Genomic DNA, 25,421 nt, shown 5'->3' on the forward strand with positions numbered 1-25,421 from the left:
TTTGACATTGTTATCGTACTTATCAACTGGGATAATATTTTGACAATGCACAGTTTCTTTATGTGGCTAGTATATAAGCTCCCTGTTTCCAAGCTTTCATCGTCTGATGAGGGAGTGAAATTATAAAAAAACGTCTGTTCCTCATAAAATAGAAATAGACATCCATAAAGCATTTCCCCTGTCTATGCAGTGTTTCCACGAGGCATGTTCAGTATGGCGCAGCGCCCTGAAGAAGTTATTTGGCGTCCTGTCCTTATTTTAATACAATAATTGACACTAACACTTGGTTCTCTTTATTTTCTATTTCATATTGAAGTTCAGTGTAATAACTGTGCTGTGCTCTTTGAACCTTTAAGAACCATATACATGAATAGCTTGACGCAATATATCTAATCGATCATTGCAAGCCCCTTTTTGGAATAGGGGTGCCCCTTTTGAAATCACATCTGCCTGCCCTTTTGAGATCCTGGGGGAAACACTACTACGTATCAGTTCTAAAGTCCATTCAAACACTAGGCCTACTTAATATTCTTCGAAGGTTATCCCTTGTATTCTTATCAGCTGATTCACGTCTCCGGGGATTTACGGGAATCCCTGAAACTCCCATCAGATATCCCGGATGTATGTATGGCCCAAGGATGCCGAGCACTAAGCGCAGGTCTGTCCATGTTTGGTGTGTGAATGTTCTCAGGATCACATCCTGGTTCCTCAGGTTCCGTAATCCCTGGACGTTTTGGTCATGAGTTGCTCGGTCCAAGTAGCTCGGTGAACTTTCGAAATCAGCTTCGTCCCAGCAGATTTTGAACAAAGAGACAAAATGAATACTTACAGACACATTGAAGTGGCGTTTTCTGAGGTCTTTTAGAATACGACAGTACCCTTTGGCACAATGCCAACATGGGCTGTAATTCTGGAAAACCTTAATGTTCAACCTGTGCCCCATACCGGTATTACATAGATTCGTTTCGGTAAACAGGAACTCCAAGGTCCGAATCAGATTCAACTCAGCATGAATACAGGAGTTGTCTGGTTTTCTTTCAGAGTAGAAGACTGCCTATGGTTTATTCCAAAGTGTACACACAGCAACCCCAAGCCTTGGCCTGTCACATGTTGGAAGGCCTGTGATCCAGAATACACTGAGTATTTCATCATCTCGCAGGTACCCGTCCATTATGGTAGCAGGTATCGACACCTGTAACAAAGACGCTATTGTACAACGGATAATATTTTTTATTAGTGTCTTATGAGATGTCCGCACGCAGGTGTATTATATTGGTGTGAGTTACAGATAAGCCGCTGGTCTCCCAAAACACTAATGTAACTATAAAATATATAATGCCCTGCAATACGACTGGCTTCGTGTGATATGTAAGACCTCACTAACATGAACCAAGAAGAGTTTACTTACAGTCATTGGACGAATGTGCTCGTTAATGTACACACACACGGGGTAGCCATGAACGTTACATGTCGTAGTATGTGCTAACGTCATTTATTTGAAGAAGTGCCCTGTATCTTGTCTCGATGGCTTCATGTCGGGCACTGCGGGGGCAGTGATGGCGTAACGTGATTATACTGATGGGCTTGAAACGAAATAGGACGGCTACTTTCGGTTTCTCTTCCAGGAAATGAAGATTGTAATCGATTACCGTCATTTCTATATGTCAAATACCGTGATAACAGTGACTGCGTGAACACTGATATACACACATTGAACCTTCACCAATCCCACCTTATTGTATTACGTCAGCTACAGCAATTCAATATACCTACTGAATAAACTAGTATACACACACTGGACCTTATACCGACCCTACTTTAACACCTTTCAGTCTCATCTTTTGACAAACTGATTGATTTAGACATATGCCCCTCTGTAGTTAAATGGATAGCCTTAACTCTGTCTAACAGATCCCATTATGTCAAACTGAAAAGTACTCGTTCTCAGACTGTATCTATTAATACCGGTGCTCCACAAAGATGTGTATTGTCTCCAATAGTTTTTACTTTGTATATTTATACCGGTGTTCCACAAGGATGTGTATTGTCTCCAATAGTTTTTACTTTCTATACTAATGATTGTGTAAGTACTCAACCTATCTGTTCTAGATTCAAGTTTGACAATGAGTACATATATCAAATAAGAAATAGATACTTCGTCAATTGGTGTAATGAAAACATTTTGTAACTCAATGAGCCCAAAACAAAGGAATTTATCATTGATTTCCGAAGAAATAGATTAGCAAATAACCATGATTATGAAACAAGGACAGAACTGTAATAATCGTATAGAATAGATGAATTTCATGGAGGAAAGGCTCTAGATGTAGCTACAAATAGCATTACTGATCCCTCTCATGTCATACACGAATGTTATGAACTTTCAACCTCTGGCCGACAATATAATGTATCGACGTGCAACTCCAAGCGTCATAAACTGTCTTTGTACCATTGTCAATTTCTTTGTTGAATAACCCTTAATGTTCTCCATTGTCGTGCTTTTGTACATTAGTAAGTAATGTTTTATGTATTTATGTATTTATTTGATATATATGTATTTATGCTCAATCTGATGTCTACAAATTCCCTCACGGATAATAGAGAATTATCTTTATCTTCTCTTATGTAACTTATCTTATCTTACTTTAATATAGGCCGTATTGTTGTAGTACGTCAATTGCAACAATTCATTATACTTACTCAATAACGTTTGTCGGGTTTATGTTGATTCCATCACATCACTCGCTTTGTAGTGACATAAAAATATACATAGAAACCTGCATACATTGCCATGGAGAGTTCATAACAAATGTAATAGTAATGCAATATGAAATGCATGAAAATATGAAATATTATAAATCAACAATTGTAATATGAAGAAGGTTTTTATCACTATATATATTTCTTTCTTATCTGAGGACAGCATTTCATGAGGATTTCACAGGTCGGCAAGTCTGTAATGTATAAAGCAAGTCAAATAGAACCATTATCTATATAAGTAGATTGTCACAAGAGGACCAAAATGAGACCAAAACGTCATATTTGCGGTGAGAGTAGGCATTAAATTTATGTAACTAATTTAATTTCGGTTTCAGACCAGCTAGTGCAGGTAAAATGTTTGCTACTTTTCTAGAATTCTTTCATAAAAATAAAAATGAAATTGTGAGTAATCCAAGAGTAATTGTTTCAGGGTTTTATTTCAAATGGGTGTCATTTTCGATTCATTCTAGTAGATCTTGCCACAGCCTGTTGACAAATTTGCATTCATATAGTAGATGAATAATCGATTCTATTACAACATCACAAAATGTATAAAGTGGTGATTCTATTATTTTGTGTTTGTGTAAATTTATATTTGTTGTGAAACTTCTGTGAAGAATACGATATTGAAGCAACCTGTGCATAGCACTATCAGTATAAATAATCGATATATGAAGCAGAGGCAGTCTATAGGGTAAACCGCTATTCATACAAGCTTAGCCATTACGTGCAAGGTACAGGTCCTAAATACTTACAAACTGTACACCCCAAACATTGTTTATCATCACGTTACAATATCTATAACCTTACCTAAACTTCATCCCGCCACAATGACTGTCATTGTAAACACACGACGTGACATGTCGCGGTCTGCTGTAGGCTTCTAAGTACGCCAACAAAGTGTGTCCATTTTGGAAAGTAGTCGTGACGTTGCAGTTTGAGCCACGTGTCGGTCTTGGTGGTAGATACAAAGTGGGTTTACTACGTGCAAAGATTAATGAAAGTTAAAGGTATTTTGGTTTTGAAGGTTTTAGCGTAACCATGGCGAGCACTAACGGTTTTTAACGTCTGATATTGACGGTATTTATGATAGATTTTGTAAATTAATGTTATCGTAAAATAGAGGTACTCCAATGTTGTTGGCTTGTGGTAGTTTAGGTAGACCTAATGTTATCGTAAAATAGAGGTGCTCCAATGTTGTTGGCTTGTGGTATTTTAGGTAGGCCTAATGTTATCGTAAAATAGAGGTGCTCCAATGTTGTTGGCTTGTGGTATTTTAGGTAGGCCTAATGTTATCGTAAAATAGAGGTGCTCCAATGTTGTTAGCTCGTGGTATTTTAGGTAGGCCTAATGTTATCGTTTAATAGAGATACTGCAATGTTGTTAGCTCGTGGTATTTTAGGTAGGCCTAATGTTATCGTTAAATAGAGATACTCCAATGTTGTTAGCTCGTGGTAATTTAGTTAATCAGTTTAGTTACTCAAAGATACTGGAAACTGTAACAGTGAAAGTTTACATTACAAATTCCATCCGATTTTGTTGTTCAAATCATGAGTTAATGATTGAATTGGGCAGGAATGGAATATTCCCAGATCAGAAAGATTATGTCCATTCTGTATTGTCCCAAACATTGAATCCGAGTTCCATTTTTGTGTGCCCATTTTATCATAACTTAAGATACAATATACACATCTTCCAAAATATAACTGGGAATACCCAACTTCGGACAAGATGCCAGCATTATTTGTCTCAAAAGGTGTAATCTTAAGAAATCTCTGTAAATTTCTTTTCTTGGCCAAGAAAAGACAAATGTTCTTTAAAGATGTCCGTCTTAGATGAACATCTCTAATGTATTATTTTGTAAAACCTGTTACTCATGTATAAATACATCTATTATAATTGCGAGCCATCATTTCAAGCCCTCTGTATACAACAAACATATGTACCTCAATATCTGTATCATGGGCCTGTGGCCCCCTTACGAAATAAACACATATCACTAACGGTTTTTATCATGACATACGATATCATAAAACCCTTTGACAGGCAATTATAAGTTGGAGTACAGAAAAGGTTTAGATATATGGACAAACAACTTCTCTATTACAATTGGAGCGACGTTTCCGGGTAGGTTCTAACACCGTTATCATATGATGTACAGAGTATAGATTGAGGGCCATATATATATATACATACAAATATAAGTATATACGGTGTTTTCAGTATATTAGACTTTAATCGATTGGGTGGAGAAGCCAGTTAACTACACAGTAGGGTAATATCAGTGTTAAAACATTAAGAATTGAAGCCTGTTCTTTAAACAATAAGAGTGTGAGTGATGAAAATCTTTGATCCAGTTGATGGTATGCGGGGGGTATGTAATTAGTATCCTTGTCATGAAGAGGAACACATTTCATGGATTGACATCTTCTATTAACACATTATCGATACATAAAAGTGTTCCTGTACATCCTACCAGCTTCTAAAGGCCTCTTAAAGAAGGTTGTCATGGCTGGACATACCGGGATCTGACACACCAGGTGAGGTATATGGCATTGGAGAAGGGTGTAATAGATAAAGGACATCTCCATGCCATGTAAACTGACAGTGGACACTGACAAATTCATACAGACATTCACAATAACTATCAACCGAAATGAAATAACAAATAATCTCATTTTTCTACTGTATCAATGACTAATCTTGGCGTACTTCCATGTACTGACCGATATACAAGTGATCTGGTGTAATCAAGACAACATGAAACTGATGTGTATGCGACTACATGTTGATCTTCCTCATATACAGTACATCCATTGGTTTTATTTGAACCATGGATAAACCATGGGTATAATGAATGATCTCTCAAGTTATTATATGAGTCAGAATAACACATGTTATACATAAACAGATGTGTCAATGAACATTCCAATGATATCCAGTTATATCAAACCTTGGTTTGATCATGGTTTGATCATTTCTATACGAATGTCGTGACAGAATATGGACACACTATGGTGGCAGTCTTGATGTTACCTGGTGACACACTATGGTGGCAGTCTTGATGTTACCTGGTGACACACTATGGTGGCAGTCTTGATGTTACCTGGTGACACACTATGGTGGCAGTCTTGATGTTACCTGGTGACACACTATGGTGGCAGTCTTGATGTTACCTGGTGACACACTATGGTGGCAGTCTTGATGTTACCTGGTGACACACTATGGTGGCAGTCTTGATGTTACCTGGTGACACACTATGGTGGCAGTCTTGATGTTACCTGGTGACACACTATGGTGGCAGTTTTGATGTTACCTGGTGACACATTATGGTGGCAGTCTTGATGTTACCTGGTGACACATTATAGTGGCAGTCTTGGTGTTGGGGAATCTAGGAGCACGGTTTGATGTTCACACTTGGCAATATTCAACACAAACACAATGTCAACGGTATTCACAGCCTCTGAAACACCTATAATCCTGATATGAGACTGAGTACTGTTCCGTAATGTCGACTCTGAAACACCTATAATCCTGATATGAGACTGAGTACTGTTCCGTAATGTCGACTTAATGCCCCGTTTTATGGAGCCACGGAATGACAATCTTGGATCTCACCTTGGATCTCACCTTGGATTTCAAATCTGCTACTTTCTTTTCATGCTGCTTGTTGATGAAATGAGTAGCACACGAACTGTGACTTTGTATATACTGACAAATCGGTCTGAGAATATTTGGATTTCACCAATGATATTTTACGTTCGCACCCAATTTTCCTTTGTTTACCTTACAAACGGTTACTTTATTGATAGCCCACATAACTGATGAAAACATAACCACGACGAGATCTGGATCTTCCTAATTTGGCAGTAAAATACAGTGTAATATGTCCTTTCTATAATCTGTGATATCTCTTCCTTCAGAGTGCCTACTGTCTCACCTATGACAGACAGTGACTCCTTATTGCTAAAGGCTAAAGTAGTTGGTTTATGAATTAACCAATAGCATCAGCTGTTCTGAAGTACCTTCAGTTCACTTTCAAACTGACCTTCAAAGGATGGGGCTGTTTGAAAACATAAATCAAATCATTGAACATTTTGACAGTTTCATATCACGGCGGTTAGAAACCCGTATACAGGGTGGGTCAAGAAAACCCAAATGTTGACAATGTTCCTCAGGGTGTATGTTTCCGGAAGTTGTATATGCCGTGTAAAAAACGTTTCTAGAACTGAAACAGCCAAAATACATTCTTTTACAACCTGTTTGAGCTTTCGACGTTTTCGTTCATAGAGTAATCTTTTTAAAGGTTTCATCAGTTTTTCTATCAGCGACTTTTCGTATATGGTGTTTATACCATTCAGGGTAATCTTCAGCTACATGGTCTGACCTATTTGGGTTAGGCATACGTATGTCCGATAGATTTGCCCATGTTTGAGAAGTGAATGTATGCATCTGTATTCCATTTGCTTTAAGACATAACAACCCTTCACGGTTTTTTGTGTGCTCTTCCTGTGTAATATAGTGTGGTTTCGGATCGTTCTCGTTCCAAAATATCTTGTATATACACACAAAATGAATGTGTAACGTGACGTTGCATCCAGGGTAAAACGCTTTTAGTCTGTCAGGAAACTCGTTAATGGTTTTAGCGCAGTCCCCATATGGACTGTAATTCTGAAATATTTCAATTATGGTAGGTGCTGATTTACTTAATTTATCTCCTAATGTTCCACTTTCAAGGTCTTTATATAATTTTTGCATCAGTTTGTCTTCTGCATGTCGACAACTTCCCCTCCTTCTCCTGCTTGACTGGAATACTTCTCCCTGTTCACTTCCTACGACACACACAGCTACACCCCTTCTTGGACGCGGAAACACAGGGCACCCAGTTGCCCAAAATATCCGTAGAATTTTGTCATCAGGTGGTCCTTTCATTTCTCCACTGGACTCCACCTATAATATAACTAACATGTGTAAAGTTTAGTTTCAGTGAGAAAGGCTACACAAATATAGTGAGTTAGTGAGTTAGTGAGTTAGTGGGTTAGTGAGTTAGTGAGTGAGTGAGTGAGAGTACATATGTCCAAAGTGCACATACAGGATGGGTTCACTTCTAGTTTGATATGCGAAGTTTGGCACCTGGTTGTATGGTCCTGGATTATGCTGGGAGTTAAACCCCATTCTGTTATGTGAAATACTCTGGACTTATTCACCGTAACATCCTCGGTTTGAGTTGGAGTAGAACGTCATAACGTCGTGAAACAGACGCTAATGGCGCTCAGAACAACAGACACACGGACAAACCACTCAAATAGACATGAGCGAGAAATATGCAGTGACGTGGTACAGAGGGTGACAGAAAGATGGCGATGTCCCTTCTACAGTGACGGTATGGTGGCGAATCAGACCAGGATGTTTATTAATTTAAACTGAGGTATCATACACCAGTAAGTGCTCATATACTGGTAATTAAGGATGTTTAGTCTGTCTCTCCACATAAGTACCTACGCATATTCAGTTTACCATTTTCCGTGTCTTTTTACCAATTTCAACCGAAAGATTAAAAATATTATGTAACCGGAATCCTAATGGTTGCAGCAACCTTTGTGGTATGAGCGTATCCGCCACTGACACTGACTATCTGATGACTGTCATGCTATTACCACCTATCGGTAGAGGCCGCTGTGGTCAGAATGTCAACGAAGGTACACACCTAATACCATATTCTGAAATTATAATAGATATCATACTAACTTGATGCTTACAGGAACACAGCCGGTGCTTAGGAAGTTGACGCCACACTGTCTACACGTATACCTTGTCACTACCCCCTGCTGCCTTCATAGCAATCCAAGACCTTACATGTCTGCTGCCTACATAGCAATCCTGATCTAACCTTACATGTCAGGGGAGATACACGTATACCTTGTCACTACCCACTGCTGCCTTCATATCGGTCCTGATCTAACCTTACATGTCAGGGGAGATACACGTATACCTTGTCACTACCCACTGCTGCCTTCATATCGGTCCCGATCTAACCTTACATGTCAGGGAGATACACGTATACCTTGTCACTACCCACTGCTGCCTTCATATCGGTCCTGATCTAACCTTACATGTCAGGGGAGATACACGTATACCTTGTCACTACCCACTGCTGCCTTCATATCGGTCCTGATCTAACCTTACATGTCAGGGGAGATACACGTATACCTTGTCACTACCCTGCTGCCTTCATATCGGTCCTGATCTAACCTTACATGTCAGGGGAGATACACGTATACCTTGTCACTACCCACTGCTGCCTTCATATCGGTCCTGATCTAACCTTACATGTCAGGGGAGATACACGTAAACCTTGTCACTACCCACTGCTGCCTTCATATCGGTCCTGATCTAACCTTACATGTCAGGGAGATACACGTATACCTTGTCACTACCCTGCTGCCTTCATAGCAATCCTGATCTAACCTTACATGTCAGGAGATACACGTATACCTTGTCACTACCCTGCTGCTTTCCATGCAATCCTGATCTAACCTTACATGTCAGGGGAGATACACGTATACCTTGTCACTACCCACTGCTGCTTTCATAACAATCCTGATCTAACCTTACATGTCAGGGGAGATACACGTATACCTTGTCACTACCCACTGCTGCCTTCATATCGGTCCTGATCTAACCTTACATGTCAGGGGAGATACACGTATACCTTGTCACTACCCACTGCTGCCTTCATAGCAGTTCTGATCTTACCTTACATGTCAGGGGAGATACATGTATACCTTGTCACTACCCACTGCTGCCTTCATATCGGTCCTGATCTTACCTTAGATGTCAGGGGAGATACACGTATACCTTGTCACTACCCACTGCTGCCTTCATATCGGTCCTGATCTTACCTTACATGTCATGGGAGATACACGTATACCTTGTCACTACCCCCTGCTGCCTTCATATCAGTCCTGATCTAACCTTACATGTCAGGGGAGATCCAAGTATTCCTGGTTTGATGGGTATGACAGATAGCAAACTATTTTCGTTTTTTCATTCTGTCTTTGTTAAAATTTATAAGTACCCAACATCCGGGAGTTGAAACTCTTTTTTGTCTTTAATAGACATGTGATAGGCACACAACACCGGTTGACGGGGACATACACCACAATAGCTAGCTGTGTGTCAGCTGTTTGATATCACCAAGTGTGACATACACCACTAGCTGCGTGTCACGTCATGTTCACATCGTCATGTTGGCTGTCGTGGCCGGGTATATTTATACCTAGAAACAGCTTTCGTGGAAACTAATGTTGCCACGCCTAGCCGTCCATTGATCGTATCACTGCCAGCTGTTTTTGTATCACATGTGTTGGTCTGCAATGTGTAATCTGTACATTTGTTGGCCCATTCTGATTGAGGTGTTGTATCTTCACGACATTGATGTCTGGCTGTGTCAAATGAAATCGTGTCTCAATATAATCTTAACAAGGGCTCAGTGCCACACCTCTCCACAACATTGTCGCTGTTGACGACAACGCTGGTGAATCTTATGCTGGAAAGTCTAAGTAGGTGTTCCCTACCTGTAGCGTTAAGTGCAATAATCCTGTCAAGCATGGACGCGATCTCTCTGGTTAGGTCATAGGATGCAAATATCATATAATACACTTTGATGGGACACGAACATACTCTGGCTAATTAAATCCAAAGTAACGTTGAGAGAAAGGCGAATAATACGATCCCTGACTTCATTGCTATAAACACCACTATTTTATTTTGTATTGTACAATGTACAATAAAGTACCCACTCGTGTACTGACGGTGAATGTAATATGCAGTAATATAATGTGTTAGTATCATGAACCTCGTTAATCATTTATTACATAACATCCTGGTTTGGTTTGGGTTTGGGGTGTTTTTATTTGGTGTTGTGTTGTATTGTTTTTTACGTTACATAAGATAACTCGGAAGATTAAGTGAGTGATAAATACAATACTGCTCTCGGGCATTTCAAACCGTGTTCTAATCGATCCATTTCCATATTGTAATGGATATTCGCTCGTTTTCATACAAAGGAGGGGCGGTGGGGTAACCTAGTGGTTAAAGCGTTGGCTCGTCACGCCGAAGGCCCGGGTTCGATTCCCCACATGGGCACAATGTGTTAAGCCCATTTGTGGTGTCCCCCGCGGTGATATTGCTGGAAAATTGCTAAAAGCGGCGTAAAACTAAACTCAGTCAGTCAGTCAGTCATACAAAGGTTCATGAATGTAATGAGGAGTATTGGTGTAAAACTAGTTAGCTCGAGTGTAGAAACTCTTGGGTGTCAATTTCAACGCCGCCTGCACAAAATGTTCTTCAAACATACGAATATCGCCACAAGGCAGGAGTAGGAGAATAGCACTTGGTCCAGCGGTCAAGTTCTACAACTTCAGTGTAAATAATATCGTGATCTAATTGCAAGGAACATTGCATCTCACGGAACACCTATTCTCATCGTATCAAGATAGTGTGAACCTTTCTATGTCATCGTATCTAGATGGTGTTGACTATTGTATGTCATCGTATCTAGACGGTGTTGACCAATGAATGTCATTGTATCTAGATGGTGAGGACTATTGTATGTCATTATATCTAGATGGTGTGGACTATTGTATGTCATTGTATCTAGACGGTGTGGACCATTGTATGTCATTGTATCTAGATGGTGTGGACCATTGTATGTCATTGTATGTAGATGGTGTGGACCATTGTATGTCATTGTATCTAGATGGTGTGGACCATCGTATGTCATTGTATCTAGACGGTGTGGACTATTGTATGTCATTGTATGTAGATGGTGTGGACCATTGTATGTCATGGTATCTAGATGGTGTGGACCATGGTATGTCATGGTATCCAAATGGTGTGGACCGTTGTATGTCATTGTATCTGGATGGTGTGGACCATTGTATGTCATTATATCTAGATGGTGTGGATCATTGTATGTCATTGTATCTAGATGGTGTGGACCATTGTATGTCATTGTATCTAGATGGTGTGGACCATTATATGACATGGTATCCAGATGGTGTGGACCGTTGTATGTCATTATATCTAGACGGTGTGGATCATTGTATGTCATTGTATCTAGATGGTGTGGACCATTGTATATGTCATGGTATCTAGATGGTGTGGACCATTGTATGTCATGGTATTCAGATGGTGTGGACCGTTGTATGTCATTGTGGACCATTGTATGTCATGGTATCTAGATGGTGTGGACCATTGTATGTCATTGTATCTAGATGGTGTGGACCATTGTATGTCATTATATCTAGACGGTGTGGATCATTGTATGTCATTGTATCTAGATGGTGTGGACCATTGTATGTCATGGTATCTAGATGGTGTGGACCATTGTATGTCATGGTATCCAGATGGTGTGGACCGTTGTATGTCATTGTATCTCGATGGTGTTGACCATTGTATGTCATTGTATATTGACCGTGTGGACCATTGTATGTCATGTATCTAGATGTGTGGACTAGTGTATGTCATCGCTATACTAAGTATCAACACTAAATGAAACTGTCAACAATATACTAATAAATGAATAAGACAATTGTGATTTGCGGTGCACGTGTTGGAAGGAGTAATTACAGGATGAAAATGCTGCGTGAATATTGCGTGCATATAGAGAAAGTGAAATCACGCAACTATCCCTGGCAGTTTACATTGTAACAATAAACTTTCGAATACCTGGTAATATACGACTTTATGTTCATGAATACTTACGGGCAACCACATACCAAGACAGTTTTGACAATTACAAAGAGTGATATATACAGCACAGAATTTACTTCACTCAACATAGACTCAACTATATATAAAACTCCATCATCAATACAGGATGTACCATATATATAACACAGAATGTGCTACTGTAGCTACTACTGATTTGCTCAACACAGGACTACAATACCCGATATGGGAAAATATATGCGAAACAGACGAAAACATGCAAAATGGGAAACAGATTCTTTTGGAGTAAAAGCGATATAGTGGTGGGTGTTATAACATGGACCACTAATAATTAGTGATGACAGCAAATGTTCACTTAAATGACAAATGTTTACCATTATGATAGGACGTCTGTCCGCTTACCAACTTACTCACCGACTTACTGACTGAAGATCTGTTATAGCCACATTTAGATAGAGTCAGTTTTCACTATAACTTGACCATTGCCGACTGTGGCCTCCACTATGATACACAGCATATATCATATTCTAAAGTGTAATAAATGATAAACTAGCTTGTTACTTACAGAGATACGACAGCCCGTAGTTTTGAAGTTGACCGTACACGGTAAAGTCTGACTGTTGCGTCATAGCAGTTCCAGGAAACATAGATTAAAATAGCTATTGATTGATATGACGCTCGAAAACCACTTTCTTTTCATCCTGAAATGACAATATGTTGGAAAATGAGTTTGCACAAAATGCGAGAGTTGCAACAATACGTTTGTTCATTTAAGAAGCACATGTGACACAAGATGGGTATACCGCACGGTTACACAGCATATAGACACGCTTGGTGACGTGTCATGTTAGGCTGTATTGATCGGGTTTATTTTTGTCGCGTTCCAAGAATCAGCTTTCGTGGACACTCACGGTGACACGTCTACTACTTGGATGGGAGCTAAAGTCCATTGGCCCAGTGTGTGCAACACATTAACCTGTTTGCCTGTTTACTCTGTCTGAATGATATCTTGTTCTTTAATAACACTGATGTCACGTTGTGTCAAATGACACCGTGGCTGAATATTATGTTAACAATGGAAACAAAGCTCAGTGCCACATAACCCACTAATCACTACGTCAAGGAGTGAAGGAGGTTTGACGACCATGGCTCCTAAGTGCCCATAATCATACAATGATTTACGCAGCACCAAGTTCTACACTCACAAAGGTTTACTTTGTCTCAGTCCATCTCTCTTACTACAACGTCAGCACCAAGTTCTACACTCACATAGGTTTACTTTGTCACAGTCCATCTCTCTTACTACACCGTCAGCACCAAGTTCTACACTCACATAGGTTTACTTTGTCTCAGTCCATCTCTCTTACTACAACGTCAACACCAGGGTCTACACTCACATAGGTTTACTTTGTCTCAGTCCATCTCTCTTACTACAACGTCAACACCAGGGTCTACACTCACATAGGTTTACTTTGTCTCAGTCCATCTCTCTTACTACAACGTCAACACCATGTTCTACACTCACATAGGTTTACTCTGTCTCAGCCCATCTCTCTTACTACAACGTCAGCACCAGGGTCTACACTCACATAGGTTTACTTTGTCTCAGTCCATCTCTCTTACTACAACGTCAGCACCAGGGTCTACACTCACATAGGTTAATTTGTCTCAGCCGATCTCTCTTACTTCAACACCATGTTCTACCTCACTCCGCTGAGGTTTACTCTGTCTCAGTCCATCTCTCTTACTACAACGTCAGCACCAAGTTCTACACTCACATAGGTTTACTTTGTCACAGTCCATCTCTCTTACTACAACGTCAGCACCACGTTCTACACTCACATAGGTTTACTTTGTCTCAGTCCATCTCTCTTACTACAACGTCAGCACCAGGGTCTACACTCACATAGGTTTACTTTGTCTCAGTCCATCTCTCTTACTACAACGTCAGCACCAAGTTCTACACTCACATAGGTTTACTTTGTCTCAGTCCATCTCTCTTACTACAACGTCAGCACCACGTTCTACACTCACATAGGTTTACTTTGTCTCAGTCCATCTCTCTTACTACAACCTCAGCACCAGGGTCTACACTCACACAGGTTAAGTTGTCTCAGTCCATCTCTCTTACTACAACGTCAACACCAAGTTCTACACTCACATAGGTTTACTCTGTCTCAGTCCATCTCTCTTACTATAACGTCAACACCAAGTTCTACACTCACATAGGTTTACTTTGTCTCAGTCCATCTCTCTTACTACAACGTCAACACCATGTTCTACACTCACATAGGTTTACTTTGTCTCAGTCCATCTCTCTTACTACAACGTCAGCACCAGGTTCTACAATCACATAGGTTTACTTTGTCTCAGTCCATCTCTCTTACTACAACGTCAACACCAGGGTCTACACTCACATAGGTTTACTTTGTCTCAGTCCATCTCTCTTACTACAACGTCAACACTAGGGTCTACTCTCACATAGGTTTACTTTGTCTCAGTCCATCTCTCTTATTACAACCTCAGCACCAGGGTCTACACTCACATAGGTTTACTTTGTCTCAGTCCATCTCTCTTACTACAACGTCAACACCAAGTTCTACACTCACATAGGTTTACTTTGTCTCAGTCCATCTCTCTTACTACAACGTCAGCACCACGTTCTACACTCACATAGGTTTACTTTGTCTCAGTCCATCTCTCTTACTACAACCTCAGCACCAGGGTCTACACTCACACAGGTTAAGTTGTCTCAGTCCATCTCTCTTACTACAACGTCAACACCAAGTTCTACACTCACATAGGTTTACTCTGTCTCAGTCCATCTCTCTTACTATAACGTCAACACCAAGTTCTACACTCACATAGGTTTACTTTGTCTCAGTCCATCTCTCTTACTACAACGTCAACACCATGTTCTACACTCACATAGGTTTACTTTGTCTCAGTCCATCTCTTACTACAACGTCAGCACCAGGTTCTACAATCACATAGGTTTACTTTGTCTCAGTCCATCTCTCTTACTACAACGTCAACACCAGGGTCTACACTCACATAGGTTTACTTTGTCTCAGTCCATCTCTCTTACTACAACGTCAACACTAGGGTCTACTCTCACATAGGTTTACTTTGTCTCAGTCCATCTCTCTTATTACAACCTCAGCACCAGGGTCTACACTCACATAGGTTTACTTTGTCTCAGTCCATCTCTCTTACTACAACGTCAACACCAAGTTCTATACTCACATAGGTTTACTTTGTCTCAGTCCATCTCTCACAACGTCAGCACAAAGGAGGATAGGCTCGTTCCATAGTGGGGCGTCGATTTGCCTTAGTCCACTCTACCCGTGTCAAAGGTACCGTTTTAAATGGTTCGGGTCTGTCCTGGTCTTCATCACATATACCAATACGACGGTTTGATCGACTTAATAACCCACTTAACAGCCCGAGCCCTACTTTGCAAAACCACACGTTCTCTACAAAGTCACTCTACCCCTATAGGATGTATATCACAAACGGAATGGTTTTGTCATTTCAAGAATCTATTTTCAAAGGAGTATATTGCTTATGTTGTTGACAATTAGCTATTAGATTGTGATAATGATGAGCTCGTTGAAGAGTTTAATGATGTTGATAGGCTTGTCCTGGAATCACCTGTTACAGAATATCATATATTGGATGCTGTATCTCGTCTTAGGTTGGTCCATCTGCTGGACTTGATGGCGTTTTTTCAGGAATGCCTAAATATTCATTACATGATAACGTACTCTCCCTGGTTAAAATATTCAGTTGAGTATTTGAGTATTTGATAGAGGTCGTTTTCCTTCCGTCTGGGTGAGGTCTTTTATTATCCCAATATATAAAATGGAAATGCACCAAATCCTGACAATTATAGGGGTATTTCGCTGATAAGTATTCTTGGTAAACCTTTACATCTATTATCAACAGTAGGTTAACAATGGTTAGATATGAGAGATTTAATACCGGAATCTCAAGCAGGGTTTAGAAAGGACTACTCAACATTTGATCATATATTTACCATTAAGCTATTACTGAGAGATATTTATCCTTAAGCAAGCGAAAGTTATATTTAACTTTTGTAGATTTCAAAAAGGCGTTTGATTCTCTAGATAGATTTAGAATGTGGAAATGTGTAAGAAATAGGGGCTTGAAGAATAATATGTATGGTATCACAAGATCGATGTATTCAAGGTTTAAATCATGTGCCGCGTTGAGGTAATGTTGTAAGTGACTTTTTCCATTGCCCTACGTTTAAGTCCTCTACGTTTTTCCCTTGTCATTAACGAATTATATTTAGATATCTTGAAGTCTGGTAAACATGGCATCCAACTTTCTGCCCATCTAATCGAACTTTTCATGTTATTATTTGCTGATGATGTGATTCTTATGTCCAGTCCTGTAATTGGTCTTCAAAATCAAGTAGATATACTTTCTGCATATACAGATAAATGGCAGTTGAGTGTGAATCGTAATAAAACAAACATCGTTATATTCTGTAGAGGTAGTCCTTTGCCGGCTTTACTCTAACACAGACGTAAGGCGGCCTTAGTGCTACGATAGCTTTGTGCAAGAGGGCACAAGACTATGTTGCTGCCCCTTCACAAGGGACATTCTCAGTAACCCTATTGATGTAATATACATCATTATAGACACGTGCAATTATCGGACTCGTGCAAGAATAACTTTTAATGATCATGGAAATATTTTTTCGGCTTCACGTATGTGCCTGAAACCTGTTGGAATGTGATCACTGGTAACATGAAGCGAGTCCTTGTGCTTACATTAGTGGAACATCAGTTCTACACAAAGGCAAATGCAAAGTATTATACAACTTGGTAAACGGTCACACGACAATCCTGTATGAGAAGATTTTATGTTTTATGAAAACAATGAAATACATGTTATGATTATGATTGCGTTACACTGAAAGACAAAACATCCTCCTCGAATGCTTTGTGATAGACTCCATAGGTATTTGCACAGGTGAAGCCATATTGACATTGTTCGTGTCGGAGTAGCACTTACCACCCAGAGAACTTCTATGCGATATTAACTGACCATTTCCTTTCCATTCACGTGTCAATCCAATCTCAAACATATTTCGATGTACATTCTTGTCATCGTTGTACTGGTGAGTCTCGTTGTCCTGAGGTTTCTAGGACTTGAGTCCTGCCCCACAACGAAGCACATGTGACACACGTGGTCTCACCCTAGGCAAGTGAGTTTATTCAAAATTCTCTCTGTTCACCCAGCAGAAAAATGGGTACCCGGTGGAAAAAGTCATATGACTATAACCTTCTAGCGCCTCACAGGCAGCTTGGGTTATCCGGGGTAATAATGTGCTGTGCCTTGATTGTTAGCGCTATGAGCATACCTAGGGTGGAGTCTAGCGCTATATAAATGGACACATTATTATTATGTTTTACAGATTAAAGATAGTATGCAGCAGAGAGGGTTCGGGATGGCACAGTCAGGCTGGTAAGACTCATCATCAGCTCAGGGCCCTTGTCCCCTCTACACGCATTATTATTATTATTATTATTATTATTATTATTATTATTACCGGTGAGTCTCGTTGTATCCATGACTCGTTTACTCGAGTCCTGTGCATATGCGCCATGTGTCATCTTCTACTGGAGAGTATCGTTGTACTCAGTGATGAGCCTTGTACTATTTTCTGGGGCGGTGGGGTAGCCTAGTGGTTAAAGCGTTGGCTCGTCACGCCGAAGACCCGGGTTCGATTCCCCACATGGGCACAATGTGTTAAGCCCATTTCTGGTGTTGCCCGCCGTGATATTGCGGGAATATTGCTAAAGGCGGCGTAGAACTAAACTCAGTCAGTCAGTCAGTGTACTATTTTCTCTGTCAGTAAGGGGCGGTTGAGTAGTCTAGTGGCTAGTAAAGTAACTCACTGTCAGTAGAATTATGGCTATGTGGCTATGTATAATGCTGTCTATCTGCTTACTGATTACAATCGCTTTTTTCGTTTGGTATAGTTCCATTTACATGTCAGTGTACGTAAAACACCTTTGCTAAATATTTGAAATTATAACGTTTACACACAAACATAAATATATACCTGCACCCAACTATGCCAAAACTCCTACCTACTTGACAACAACAAAGTCAAAAACTAAAAAACTCATCAAATACCAGTACAGAATGACAACTTAATTATTATATTATAAAAAGAATAATCTGTAACATTCGTGTTACAGTGATCAATAGATATCATGGTATGGTACCAAGGTAACCTCAGTCAAGACCATCAGTCAAGGCTCTTCTCTGTGACGGGACCCAGTCGTCGTTATGGACTCCTCAAGCGCAGCTACAATCTTTGGTTAGCACTGATTGTGTTTGGTCAGCGCAATACCCGTGCTCCTGGGTTCGCCGAGAGTGTAAACGTCTAAGATCTGCATCTCTTCCAAAGTGATGCCATGTACGGTTGCTGCAAGGTGCCCTCTTCAGCATAGAAATGAGACAAGACTATTTCACGTTGACAAGCCAAGTAAATTGCAATGATTATGACCAAGTGTATTATAACTAAACTACAACACACTAACTAACACACCTTGCTGTTCTTTCTTCTCGTGACAGCGCACAAGTCTCACGTAGCTGTAGAACTTGATAACAGATTACTGGCGGATACAGCAAATGGTTGAAGCAGTTGTAAAATGTCTAATGCTGTCGTAGATTTTAGTGGTACTCGCCGACAAAGAGTAGTTTAGTTGTCTGCCTCATTGTCTAGTTATTGGAAATGTTTGTGTCCACAGGTAATGGCAGCTTGTCTCAGTGAATCATTGCAACCCAAGCTAATGTACCATTTAGAATAACAGTCTTCCCATCAGTACTGCCTATTGTCAGTTCGTTCTGCATGAAAGTGGACACCATGAGGTGAAAAGAGGTGCACTTCCGAACCTAAATTAAAGTGTACGACTGTTAAGTGACAACAGGTGTTCAATATGAGTGAGTGAGTTAAAATTTAAAGTCACATCGGCAGTATTTCAGCCATATCGTAATTAAGAAAGTTGTAAATTTATAAATAAAGTTAGCTAATATAATTGTATGCAAAGGACAGTAAAACAACTAGATTATTACATTTTACATTTAAAACTAGCAATTAAATCTTAAATATTTTAACTATAAATGATAATACAAAATATAAACAGGCTATAGATTGCCAGCAATTGAAGATAGATCACCATACTATGAACCAGGGAAGACTTACAGTACTTTGGCTACCTGCATGGACCCCAACTGGAGTTACACTATCCCTTCAGTTACTGGCAATATTGAGGAATTGTAGTCAAAATTAAAATGACAAATATTCTACCTTTAAAACCAGTGGTAGATAAAATATACCTTGAATGATATGGACTTACAGAACCCCTTCAGAGGGAAATTTTTTTTTACAGTACTTCAACCCTCCCTTCACGGGTACAGCCCAAAACCACCTTAGTCATCAATTTATTTACCTATTTTATAAAATATGTTATTATATACAAAACATATCAATCAAAATTTGTGTAATAAACCAATTTCTTATTTTAAAAAAAAAAAACAATTATTAAAAGCTAACTTACATTAAAAAGATCCTTCATTGATGAAACTTTGCAATAATTATGCCTTGTGATGGAAAAATCAATACAGTCAAGCAGGACATGCTCGACCGTGATTTTCTCATCACAATGGATGCCGAATGGAGGATCCTCGCCTTTTAACAAATACTCATCTGGGTATCGAGAATGGCCAATACCGCATCGTCTTAGAATGACCTCTTCAAATCAGGACTGACAACCAAAGTAGGTGTGAACAATAGCTGGTCGTATTTTATGTAATTCATTGATACCTACTTGGATGTCCCACTTGTTCTGCATTAGATCCCGGGTGTAACTTCTTATAAAAGGTTCATAATCACTGTAAGGTATCAGAAGTGGTGCCACAGATTTGTTCAGAACGGCCTTAACAGCAGAATCGGCCATTGTGTTACCATTGATTCCAACATGGCTGCACAACCACCAAAGTGTTCAATATGACGTGTATCTTCCTGTGTGTAACAGTATGATATATTGCAGAGCCGTGAGAAAAACCGAGACTCGTCATGTGTTTTAAAAGAAATTTTGCAACAATGTTCCTTTCGTTTTGTTAACAATCTGAAGCATATTATAGTTTTTAAGATTCTAATTTGTAATATGTGATATGATCGTTTGTAAACATAATCACTGACTATACACGTTTGTCCATAAGTGATTGAGACGAGCAGGTTGGTCATAACTGTATGCGTACAGATGCAGCTTTGTGAAATAAAATCTTTAATGGTGAGTTGGGGGTTCAGAGTGCACTGGATATTTTAACGTTAATATATTACAACGCAACCAGACATCCTAGGTTACATAATGACCCTGACAAAGACATACCAAGTGGGAGCCACTGGTTCCTATCATCCAAACCAACAGGACGCGGTTTTCAGTTTTCAGTTATGATTTGAATAACCCGTTGAAAAAAAGAATACAAGCCGTAGGCATATGCTACAGAACAGACAATCGTAATACTCAATTAGGTTGATATGTGTTATTCAGTGTCAAAGTGCTAAGATATATACTAGCCAAAAGACAACTGGACAATTCCTTCTCGAGCTGTCATATTTAGTTCAGGGTCCGGAGGCAATATGGTGCCATACCGGGGACAAAATGGTGCCATCTGCGCGCGGACATAGACGTCATTTTGTGTTTCAGGATGGCAGCGAAGGGTCGTTTTGTTACTGAGTACATCCAACAGGAGAACGTAGCCACCTTACCATGACCAGCACGTTCCCAGTCCAGACCTGTCCCCTATCGAACATTTGTGGGAGGTCCTTAGACCCGACACCCTCAACGAACCTGGCGCTGACCTGCAGCAGGAGTGGGATGGAAAGAACTAAGTTGACATTGGACGTTTGAATTGGAGTATCATCGTTGGATCCTGGAGTGTGTTCAGAATGGAGTCGGATTATTAATGACGTTCACTTTTCATTGTAAATTTCGTGACGGAGAGTCAGACTGACGCACATCTCAGTCAAATGTCTGTTACACTGTTAAGCCATATGTCGAATAAAAGATGATAAAAACTATATTTGTGACACCCTTTTATTAAACATCCCCTCCTGTTCTGAATGTATAAGCTTTCATTCGCCTGATGATGGCGTGAGATTATTAAAAGCGTGTATTCCGTATAAAATAAAAAGTGGCATGCATAAAACATTTCCCCATGTAGTGCTTCCACGAGACATTTTTAGGATGGCGCAGCACCCTGAACATTTTACTGAGTACCCTGGTCTTCGTTTAATACAATCATTGATACTAACACCTTTACAGTACCACTCCTTTTATTTTCTATTTCATATTGAAGTTCCGTGTAATAATTGTGCTCTTTGAACCTTTAAGAATCATATGCATGAATAGCTTGACGTAATACTTCTAATTTGTCATTGGAATAGGAGTGCAGCTTTTGAAATTATGTCGCCATGTCCTATTTTTAGCCTGGGGGGGAACACTTATATGTATCACTTCCAAAGTCCATTCAAACTCTACTTAATATTCTTCCAAGGCTATCCTTTGCATTCCTGTCAGCTGATTCACGTCCCCGAGAATTTACGGGAATCCCTGAAACTCCCATCAGATATCCCGGATGTATGCATGGCCCAAGGATGCCGAGGACTAAGCGCAGGTCTGTCCATGTTTGGTGTGTGAATGTTCTCAGAATCACACCCTGGTTCCTCAGGTTCTGTAATCCCTGGACGTTTTGGTCGTGAGTTGGTCGGTCCAAGTAGTCCGGTGAACTTTCGAAATCTTCTTCGTCCCAGCAGATTTGGAACAAAGAGACAAAATGAATGCTTAATGTGACTTTGAAGTGGCGGCTTCTAAGGATACGTAGAATATCAAAGTACAGATTGGCACAATCCCAACATGGGCTGTAATTCTGGAAAACCTTAATGTTCAAAATGTTCCCCATACCAGTATTGAATAGGTTCGCTTCGGTAAACAGGGACTTCAATTTCCGAATCAGCTTCAACTCAGCATGAATACAGGATATGTATGATGTCCTTTCAGAGAAGAAGACTTCCCATGGTGTATTCCCACGTACACACACGGCAACCCCAAGCCTTGGCCTGTCACATGTTGGAAGCCCTGTGATCCAGAATACACTGAGTATGTCATTATCTCGCAGGTACCCGTCCATTATGGTAGGAGGTATCGACACCTGTAACACAAGACGTTATTGTACATCCGGTAATATTTTTTATTAGTGTCTTACAAACATATTTATCAAAGAGTGATGAGCGTATTTATTGTATAGATATAGGCCTTAAGAATGCTTTGAGATGTCGGCACGCAGGTGTAATATATTGGTGTGAGTTACAGATAAGCCGCTGGTCTCCAACGACACTACTATAACTACAAAATATATAATGCCCTGTAACATGACTGGCGTCTTGTGATATGTAAGACCTCGCTATTATCAGTTTGACTAGAAGCATGATACCACGGTTCATCTCAACTTGCAAACATGAACCAGGAAGAGTTTACTTACAGTCATTGGACCAACCGCTCGTTAATGTAAACACACACACTGGGTAGTCATGAACGTTAGATGTCGCAGCATGTGCTAACGTCATTCATTTGACGAAGTGCCCTGTATCTTGTCTCGATGGCTTCATGTCGGGCACTGCGGGGACAGTGACGGCGTAACGTGATTATACTGATGGGCTTGAAACGAAACAGGGCGGCTACTTTCGGTTTCTCTTCCAGGAAATGAAGATTGTAATCTATAAGCGTCATTTCTATATATATAGTACCGTGATTACAGTGACTGCGTGTACACTGATATACACACACTGGATCTCACCGACCCGACTTTACATGGCCGTGCTGTATTACGTCAGTTACAGCAATTCAATGTAACTACTGACTACACTGATTTAACCACACTGGACCTTACCGACCCTACTTTAACACCTTTCAGACTAATCTTTTTGACAAATTGATAGATTTAGACAAATGAATGAATTAAGTGGTTTAGCGTCGGCTTCTGGCGGGCGCCAGTTTCGCCGACGGGGCAGGTTGGTTTTAACATTAAATTATAAATAGCTGGTAATAACGAGTAAAGCACCTGCCCCAAAAATTGTAAATGTAGGGGCTTTAACCTAGAGTAATTTAGAATAGAAACGTTTAGAAATAAGATAAAAATAAAATAAAAACCGAAGTTATAAAAGGGAAAGAAATGAGGAAAAAAACAGCAGTGGTTGTTAATAAATGAGAGATAGAGTTAACAAAAAATGAGATGTAAATATGGGGCATATTTGAGGGATAGGGGGTGGTGGTGGTGGGTGGGTGGTATAAAATGAGTATAGCATAATGGGGCATATAAAATGATGCAGGTAGTCTGCATTATTTAAACAAGGGGCTTAAGAAAGAAAGAAATACGGGTTAAACGGGGCTGGGGAGGCAAAGGCCGTGGCTGTGAGTTGAAAGGTTGAGTTTACAATTTAGTGGCGCGGACCTCATAGCAGAAATACAGCGCTCTGGATAAGTGAAATTGATTCCCAGGTCTAAATAGGTAGGCTTATATTGGTAATAGAGTAATAGTTTGGATAAATGAAGTTTTGAAGCCTAGTCTAAATATATAAGCTATTGGGAGGTAGTGTAATGGAGATTTGTTTGGGAGATTCTAAATTTTATGGATTAGGTTGGAGTTTTGTAGGAAGGTGGCTATGGGGTGGAAGATAGTGGGCGGGTTGAGGGAGTTAAGAAGTACATGTAAATGTATATTATTTGTGGTACTTAGATGGTATACTGCTGTGTAGTTGTGTGATGTTTGTTTGTTGTAGGTGGCATTGTGTGAATATATGGTTAATGTCTTCTGGTGTGTTGCAGTGGGAGCAGAGTCCATCTGTGTGTCTGTTTTGCGGTTTTCTTTGAAGGTTAGGTTCTGATTAGGCTTAATTAGCGTTGCGGATAATATACTCTAGATGTTTTGATAAGGTGAACTCGTCGCACACGTCACTTGAAGGTGAACTCGTCGCACATGTCACTTGAAAAGTTTACAATAACACTTAGCGGAGTGCCAATATTGAACACTGTTCATATCTTTGGTATACATATCTATGGAATGGCCAAAGGATTCACATTCGATTTCGAAATGGCAAATGCACAGCTAGATCAGAGATTCATTCCTGCAGCTCGCGGCGGTCGTTACTTGGTTGTTGGCAGGTTCATGTACAGAGTCAGCAAGAGAAAGCGAGACTGGATATCTTGCGGTCGTGTTCCCCCGAAGCGAGTGGAAGGGCTGCTTCTTCCACTTCACCCAGTGTGTATGGAGGAGAACCCAGCAACACCATCTCCAGAAAGCCTACCAGGACGATGACGAGATCAAGAGGTTCGTCCGGAGATGTGCCGTCTTGCCTTTGGTGCCAGCACAGGAGGTAAGTTATTTTAAAACAAATAGTTTGCTCCACCCCAAAAGGTTGTGTAATAAAGGTGTTATTTTGCCCTGTATATTCAGTAACATTAATTTATGTATCTTTTCTTCTTCAGGTAGAGGACCTGTGGCTGGATACCTTGGCAACGATGCCAGATGATGACCGGTGCCGACAACTCGGAGACTACATGACCAACTTCTGGGTGGAGGGAGATCTGCACATGACGCAATGGAACCACCACATTTAGGTTAAAATCTGTTAAAAAATGTATGCTATATGAATTTAATATGTATTTTTATTAAAAATGCTAAAATCTGTCATCTGTTGTCATCTTCTCATTAGGTGCGCTCTCATCCGCATAATCCGGATTATCCTCCTCTTTGATCCTGCATTGCCCTCGTAATCCATTATTAATTGGCAAAATGAAACTAGTCTCAGGACGTCGACC

At 40.1% G+C, this 25,421-nt stretch overlaps 1 protein-coding gene and 2 long non-coding RNA genes across 3 annotated transcripts in view; all 3 read right to left on the bottom strand.

Annotated features, from left to right (window-relative positions):
- The window catches only part of LOC124288358, a 163,043-nt gene that overhangs the window by 49,964 nt on the left and 87,658 nt on the right, over window positions 1-25,421 (bottom strand). The window lies entirely within an intron of this gene.
- LOC124288364 lies at window positions 278-23,874 on the bottom strand. The gene is made up of 2 exons (XR_006901430.1): window positions 23,086-23,874; window positions 278-1,192 (listed from the first exon to the last, which is right to left on the bottom strand). It is a non-coding gene; the product is annotated as an uncharacterized LOC124288364 (long non-coding RNA).
- LOC124288361 lies at window positions 7,510-13,171 on the bottom strand. Its single transcript, XR_006901427.1, has 2 exons — window positions 13,061-13,171; window positions 7,510-7,710 (listed from the first exon to the last, which is right to left on the bottom strand). It is a non-coding gene; the product is annotated as an uncharacterized LOC124288361 (long non-coding RNA).

Source organism: Haliotis rubra, unplaced genomic scaffold (genome assembly GCF_003918875.1).
Source record: "Haliotis rubra isolate DU_JTF1 unplaced genomic scaffold, ASM391887v1 Scf416, whole genome shotgun sequence".
NCBI classification, from domain to species: Eukaryota; Metazoa; Mollusca; class Gastropoda; order Lepetellida; family Haliotidae; genus Haliotis; species Haliotis rubra.